The sequence below is a fragment of the Idiotropiscis lumnitzeri genome, unplaced genomic scaffold (genome assembly GCF_059441095.1).
Source record: "Idiotropiscis lumnitzeri isolate Australia: NSW breed Sydney's pygmy pipehorse unplaced genomic scaffold, RoL_Ilum_1.0 HiC_scaffold_115, whole genome shotgun sequence".
NCBI classification, from domain to species: Eukaryota; Metazoa; Chordata; class Actinopteri; order Syngnathiformes; family Syngnathidae; genus Idiotropiscis; species Idiotropiscis lumnitzeri.
The window spans coordinates 118,357-126,810 of record NW_028283653.1 but is presented as its reverse complement, the minus strand read 5'-3'; positions in this window follow the sequence as shown (position 1 = coordinate 126,810).

Below are 8,454 nucleotides of genomic sequence, written 5' to 3'. Positions count from 1 at the left end.
TCCGAGACAGGTTCCTTTCGGTAGGGAGGTTCGCTTAGTTGAGAAATTGCACACCCTGACTGCCACTCTCTTTTCCATAACAACAAGAACACTTCCAGATGTTACATTGTCTTTAATGTGTAGAGGCTCCAACACAGCTGGAACTCCAGGTCTTGGCTCCTCCACTTCACCCCATACAATGCATTCCGATGAAGCTGGTATAGTCGTTACTTTTCCAAGGGTCACTCTCGTCACGCAGTAATCTGGTCCATTATCTTGCACAATTTTTGAGGGCACAAGTTCATCTCCAATGAAAACCTTGCCACGGGTGTAGATAACCACATCATGGGCTTTCATCAGATCTAATCCAAGAAGAACAGGGTCTCTGATGGAAGCTACATGTACTTCCCAGGGGATAGACTTGGATCCAATTTGAAAGGTCACTGTGAGTCCATGTTTAGCTTTTATGCCATCACCGACTCCTGCACTCAGCAGGTAGGTTTGGTGTAGGTCTGAAGGTGTTGTGTTGTCTTTCAAGATACTTTGGTACAGTTCCTCTGATATCACAGTAGTTTGAGCTCCAGTGTCCGCCACAGCTTTCGTTGGCTTGCCATTTATAGTTATAGCAATTTGTAAGCTTTCACCTCTCTTCTTAGTGCAGCCAATCTGCCGGCCTTGTAACTGAAGATCCGAGTTCACAGCTGAGCTCTCCAAACCTCCATCTGGTTGCAGCAACAAGTCTGTATGGTTACGTGCAGCAATTGGACTGGGTGGTCTGACGCAGTGTTTTCTGAAGTGTCCTGTTTCTCCACACTTGAAACATGGGCCGGCTGCCCCACGATTTGGACTAGGAGTGTGAGAACGACCCCTGTTAGGTTGTAACTGCTGATAATTTTGCTTCCTTTCTGGTACAAGGTTTTGGACTGATTTAGGCTGTTGGGGTCCTGTGACTACAGGCTGATAATCCCCAACTTGCTGCTGTAGAAGTTCTACTTTGTTGACAAGGGCCTCCACTCGATCCATTAGTGCAGCAAACTGGTCAGCTGTAACATACTGGGGGCTTTGGACCCTGCGGGATACCACAGCAGTATCCTCACATATGTCTCCTTCATCAACCCATGAGATGCGCCTGGTTCTGTTCCTCATTTCGGTTTCGCGGCCCACCGTGGCTTTGAAGTTATGCTCATGGGCCTCCACAAACTTTTGAGCTTCGACGAGGGACCCTGCTTCACGATTCATGACTTCATAAGCCACCTTCTGATTTCGTAAGCCTTTGAGGAAAGCATCTGTCCCAAGCTGGTCTTGCAGCTGGAGATCGACTCCTGGATATGCGAGGGTGATAAGGCGCCTCACCTCCTCCGCAAATTCAGCTGATGTCTCTCTGCCTTGTCTGAGTTCGCCAAGCTTTCTCCTTATCGTGGTCGGGGGGTCCGTCTTTCCAAAACGTTGGGTGAGCTGCTCTACCAAGAGAACATAATCCTCCCTTGTGCGCTCTGGGAGTGAGCAGACATACCGCACCGCAGCTCCTCTTAAACACTCATGTAGCCTGTCGACTCGTTCGATGGCACTCCACCCGTATTTTCTTGCTTGACGTTCAAATGGCATTAAGAAAGCATCCCAATCCTCATTTCCATCAAACATGGCCAATTTAGGCCTCTGGGGCTCTGCCAATGTGTTGAAATAGGCTCCCGAATTACTTGGCCTGTTTGCATCTTGGTAGGTATGTGAGTGTTGGGTTTCATGCTCAACATCTCTAATCTCTCTGCGTCGACTATCAGATTCAGGAACTGCAGCCCGCCTGGACGGCCCAGAATTTCGAGATCTTTGGTTTATCACTTCCAGTTCCGCTGCAAAAGGAGCACGGTCCCTTGGCCTAGTTGTCACATTGAAAGGTGCACTTAGGTCGGTTGCAAACCTTTCCCTGGTAGACTGCATTGACATACTATCCTCCCCACCTTGTACAGTAGTGAGTTGTGTTGGGGCTTGTTGTACAGCTGACTGTCCTGTTATGTGTGAAAGGACTGGGGCCAACATCATTTGAAGGTGTCTTGTTTGTTGGGTTTGATTATCCAACACTGCTTGTAGCCACTTTGGAGCGGTCTCTGCCTCTGTGTGGCCTGCTGTAGCTCCTTGTAATTCTTCAGTCATTTTTTCAGTCAAGTTACTTTCTTGCTTTGTCTCGTCGGGTAGTTCCTCTTCAACTCTTATTTTGGAGGGGCGGACCGGAAGTCGTGCGTGGCTACGCTTAAGCAGCTTGACTTTTTTTTTTTTTTTTTTTCGGCACGGCCGCGATGAGTTGTAGCTTAGCTTAGCTTTGTCATCTAGCTCGGGATGGATCCGTAGCGTTCTTTTCAATTGAATTTACTCACGGGAGTTTTGTGAAAAATCCCACTTCTGACACCAGTTGTCGTGTTCGTACTTTTTGGTGCGATGGCGATGCGTGGGTAGACAGAGTCACACGACAAGGAATCTTCTCTCGTCAACTTTACTTGCATCCAGTAACAATAAAGTTACAATCACAGCTGTTATCGTTGGAGATGATACACCGTGTTGTGTCGGTCTCTAGCTCGGGCACAGACAGCGTTTGAGCAGTGTCCATGCAGTGAGCCGCGAGTACCATACAACAAGATCAATCTTTCATCTAACAGTCTCGCGATCATAAACGGTAGTCATAACATCGCGTTGCATTCACTGACCAAACATAGGCTGGGAAAAACCAAAGCACAATAGCACTGCATAGTCCTAGGCCCTTTAACAAGTTAACCGCACTACAATATATACATATATATATATATATATTTATATATTATATTTATATATATATATATTTATATATTTATAAATATATATTATATATATTGTATTTTTTTTTTAAGCATTTTTGAAGGTGCGCCGCTACTTCGCGGAATTTCAGTTTTCGCGGGTGGTCTCGGTCCCCATTAACCGCGATAACCGAGGGTTCACTGTACTCCATAAAATTTACAAAAAGCGAGGTGAAACACTCAACCAGGGCTGCTCTGCATGTTGTGCTGGGCCACCTGGAACAACAGCGGAGCTATGCAAGGATGCTCTTTGTGGACTACAGCTCGGCATTCAACACGATCATCCCAGACATCCTCGTCGCCAAACTGGACACTCTCGGCCTCCCTGCCCTCACACGCATCTGGATTAAGGACTTTCTGACCAACAGACCCCAGACTGTGTTGCTCGGCCCCTACACGTCCTCCACCCTCATGCTGAGCACCGGTTCCCCCCAAGGATGCGTGCTGAGCCCTCTCCTGTACGCCCTCTACACCTACGACTGCAGCCCGGCCCACGGCAACAACACCATCGTCAAGTTTGCTGACGACACGACAGTGGTCGGTCTGATCTCGGAAGGTGACGAGACAGCCTACAGAGAGGAGGTAGGGAGACTGACAACTTGGTGCAAGGACAACAGACTGCACCTTAACTCTGCTAAAACAAAGGAGATTGTCGTCGACTTCAGGAGGAACAAGACGCTGCCGCCCCCCCTCTGCATCGAAGGCGTGTGTGTGGAGAGGGTCCACACGTTCAAGTTCCTGGGAGTACAGATCTCCGATGACCTTTCTTGGAGTCACAACACCACAGCAGTGGTAAAGAAGGTCCGCCAACGTCTGCACTTCCTGAGAGTCCTCAGGAAATTCAACCTGGACAGGAAGCTGCTGCTGGCCTTCTACCACTCGTCCATCGAGAGCCTGCTGACGTACTGTGTCTCCACCTGGTACAGCGGCTGCACTGAGGCGGACAGAGTGAGGCTCCAGAGGACAGTCAAAACAGCGCAAAGGATGATTGGCTGCCCTCTCCCCTCGCTGTCGGACATCTACACCGCCCGGTGCCTCAGAAGGGCTCTCAACATCGTCAAAGACAATACCCACCCAAACTCACACCTGTTCGACCTGTTGCCCTCTGGCAGGCGCTACAGATGCATCAAATCAAGGACCAATAGACTGAGAAACAGTTTCTTTCCGAGAGCCATCTCCATACTGAACTCTCACACACACACGAGACCACCCTAACCTTGCAAAACAGCATTGTGATGTGTTTCTATATGCCCTATTCAGTACTGAATTTATTATTATTATTATTATTTATTTATCTAATTTATATATTGTCTGTATTATTGTTGTATTGCACTGGAGAGTGGAGCCCTCTAATCTCGTTGCACACTTGAGTACAATGACAATAAAGGGATTTCTATTTCTATTCTATTCTTTTTTTAACTTTTCTCGAGGGCCATGGCGAGCCATTTCATAAAAGCTGCACAACTAACGTATAAAATATTGATAAATTTGCTCTGCCTGATGTGTGTGTAAAGTTTCACGAGTTGTCGTTCATATTTAGAACCTCATAATCAGCGTTGTTTTATTGCCGAACAGTGCAATGCCACTCCCACAACTTTTCACGAAAAAGGATGAATTTCGTATTGTGACATCCTCATGGCCGAAACAGTCATCCGAGCATATATGAGGGCGACCTTGTTGAGTTGCACGGAGAAAAACATCCAAGAAAATAACTTGTATTAGCTTTTACCAGTTGGTGGCGCTACTACTACGATGAAAAATAAGTTGGTAGATGTCTTCAGGGCTGAAGTATCCTCAAATGTGTACAACTTCGAGAAGATAGGATCATCTGAGTCATGTTGCCGGAGCTTTTGTTGCCACAAAGTACAATCGGATTTTTCAGCACCGTAATAGCCACGCCTTTTGCCAAAACGTCACAAAATTCGGCACAGAGTAAGATCATTGTCTTGAGTCTTTTCTGACTAATTTTCAGTCGGATTCGTCAAAAGGGCACCGTGCAGTACGTGAAAATTAAAATAAAAACAAATTTTTGATTCCACTTGGCGGCGCTGTGTGTATAACAAAATAATAACATTAAGATGTCTTCAGGTCGGGACGTTTTATTTACAGGTGAAGGTTTGGATTTTTAGGAGCATGTGCAGGGGCGTTATTAAGCATTCATTTATTTGTATTAGGTTCATTTTGTCTTCTTATTATTGATATTTGACTGATTCATTAAAAGCAGACAATTATGTTTTAGGTTAATTTTTTACCTGACATGTTTCGGCGAGTCTTTCGCCTTCTTCAGAGTGTCGCATGATGGTGTCTTGAGACCCGTCTTTATCAGCTGATGTTCCATGAGGGTGTGACTTACCTGTCAAAAAAATGAAAAATCAGAGCAGTAAAAGAACAAGCACAACATGAACATTACAAATCAGCAATCACTGACCACTGCAAAAGGGAAAACCACATCATGGACCGGGAGAAGGGCAGGGTCATCCGCACCGAAGAGAACAAACAACAGCGCTGGATCAGAGAGGCCATTGAGATCTGCAAGCGAGGCATAAAAACCATGAACAGAGACAAGGGAGCCTTCATCCTCTCTACCACCTGGAGCAGCATCTTGGCGGAGTGAACGGACAGCGGGGGGCGTGACTTGCCTTCATTCTTGTGACAGGTAAGTCACGCCCTCATGGAACATCAGCTGATAAAGACGGGCCACAAGACACCATCATGTGACACTCTGAAGAAGGCGAAAGACTTTCGTATTGTGACATCCTCAAGGCCTAAACACTCATCCGATCAAAAATAAGTTGGCAGCCGTCTTCAGGGCCTGAATATCCTCAAATGTGAAAAATTTCGAGAAGATGGATCATCTGAATCATTTTGCAGGAACTTTTGTTGCCACGGAGAATAATCAGACTCTGCGGCACCGTAATAGCCACGCCCTTCGAAGGAAAGTCACAAAAATAGGGATAGAGTAAGATCAATGTCTTGAGTCTTTTCTAGCCAATTTTCAATCGGATTCGTTAAAAGGGCACCGTGCAGGACGTCAAAATGTAAAAAATGATATTGATTGGCGCAAGGTGTATAACAGAATATAAACATATAGATGTCTTCAGGTACCGACTCTTGATGTACATGTGAAGTTTTGGATTTTTAGCAGCATGTGCAAGAGAGTTATTAAGCATTTTGTCCATTGCGGCGAAGGAAATCTTAAGTGAAAACTTCGAAGCCCCGCCCCCGTCATATAGTATTTCAGAAACAAAAAATTTTAGCCCCAGTGTTTGTCCCAGGTCTTAAGATGCTACAGACAGAATTTTAAGGCAATCAGATGAAGCCTTTAGGATCAGGGTGCAAAAGAATGACCCCTGTAAACATGCAAAAAAGGGCAAAAGTCGGACTTTCAAAAATTCATAACTCACTTCCTGTTCATATTAGACGTTAAAATATCAAATTTTTCGCCATGCCCGATGAGACTGCCAAGTTTGGTGAATTTTTGTGCATGTTTCGGGGGTCAAAAATGCAATCGAACAATCTGAAAAATAATAATAATAATAATTTCTACAAAAACAACAGGGACTTCGCAGCGGTCGCTGCTCAGGCCCTAATAATAATAATAATAATAAAAGTATGAATATTTTCTACAAAAACAATAGGGACCTCGCAGCCGTCGCAGCTCGGGCCCTAATAACAATTTCTAGAAAAACAATAGGGACCTCGCAGCGGTCACTGCTCGGGCCCTAATAATAATAATAATAATAATTTCCACAAAAACAATGGGGACCTCGTAGCGGTCGCTGCTCGGGCCCTAATAATAATTTCTACATAAACAATAGGGACCTCGCCGCGGTCGCTGCTCGGGCCCCAATAATAATTTCTACACAAAGTCCATTGTGGTGACCCGCCCCTTTTAAGTAAATTCAAAATGGCCGACTTCCTGTAAAACCTAGCTCATTGCTCCAAGAGACTTTTTTGTAGGTCTTGGTCTTATACATACAGTGAACCCTCGCTACTTCGCGGTTCACCTTTCGCGGGTTCAGTGCTTCGCGGGTATAAAAAATATTCGGGGGCATTGTAGTTTCGCCGAGCGGCACGACGGGGCGCTGGAGCGGTTAGACGGCCGGCGTGCGCCGAAGAAGAGCGTGGGCGAAGAGAAGAGTGGACGAAGAAGAGCACGTTCCCCCGGACACGATCGGTGGCGACGTTTCGCGCGGTTCGGACCGTACCAGAGCTCCGGCCGGCGTGCGTGGCAGTTAAGCCGTAGAGGAGCACCTTCCCCGGGCACGGGCGGTGCCAAGCCGCCCCTAAGTTTAACCGAATGGAAGCTCCGGAGGAGGAGGGCATGCTCGCGTCACAGTAAGCCGAAGAGGAGCACCTTCCCCGGGCACGGGCGGTTCCAAGCGGCCCCTAAGTTTAACCAAATGGAAGCTCCGGAGGAGGAGGGCATGCTCGCGTCACAGTAAGCCGAAGAGGAGCACCTTCGCCGGGCACGGGCGGTTCCAAGCGGCCCCTAAGTTTAACCGAATGGAAGCTCCGGAGGAGGCGGGCATGCTCGCGTCACAGTAAGCCGAAGAGGAGCACCTTCCCCGGGCACGGGCGGTGCCAAGCGGCCCCTAAGTTTAACCGAATGGAAGCTCCGGGGGAGGAGGGCGGGCGTGTGTCACAGTTAAGCCGAATTGGAACACCTCTTCCGCCCGGGCACGAACGGAGCGCGAAGCTGTCAGTTATGAATGAATAAATGAATAAATAAATAAATAAATAAAGAATGCCACCTTTCATTTCACAGGGCACACCGGACGGCGTACCAGCAGGTAATAGTCGGAGTAATTAAATAAATACAAAAAGAATGGCTGGGGAATAAAAAAATAATACGTTTTAATAATAATTTGTTTTTTTTGTTATAACATGAATTTCACTCTCTCTCTCTCTCTGTATATATATATATATATATATATCTATATATATATCTATATATATATATATTTATTATATATATTGTATTTTTTTTTAAGCATTTTTGAAGGTGCGCCGCTACTTCGCGGATTTTCAGTTTCCGCGGGTGGTCTCGGTCCCCATTAACCGCGACAACCGAGGGTTCACTGTACTCCATAAAATTTACAAAAAGCGAGGTGAAACACTCAACCAGGGCTGCTTTTTTGAACATTTCTCGAGGGCCATGGCGAGCCATTTAAAAAAAGCTGCACAACTAATGTATAAAATATTGATAAATTTGCTCTGCCTGATGTGTGTGTCAAGTTTCACGAGTTGTCGTTCATATTTAGAACCTCATAATCAGCGTTGTTTTATTGCCGGACAGTGCAATGCCACTCCCACAACTTTTCACGAAAAAGGATGAATTTCGTATTGTGACATCCTCATGGACGAAACAGTCCTCCGAGCATATATGAGGGCGACCTTGTTGAGTTGCACGGAGAAAAACATCCAAGAAAATAACTTGTATTAGCTTTTACCAGTTGGTGGCGCTACTACTACGATGAAAAATAAGTTGGTAGATGTCTTCAGGGTTGAAGTATCCTCAAATGTGTACAACTTCGAGAAGATAGGATCATCTCAGTCATGTTGCCGGAGCTTTTGTTGCCACAAAGTACAATCGGACTTTTCAGCACCGTAATAGCCACGCCTTTTGCCAAAACGTCACAAAACTCGGCAG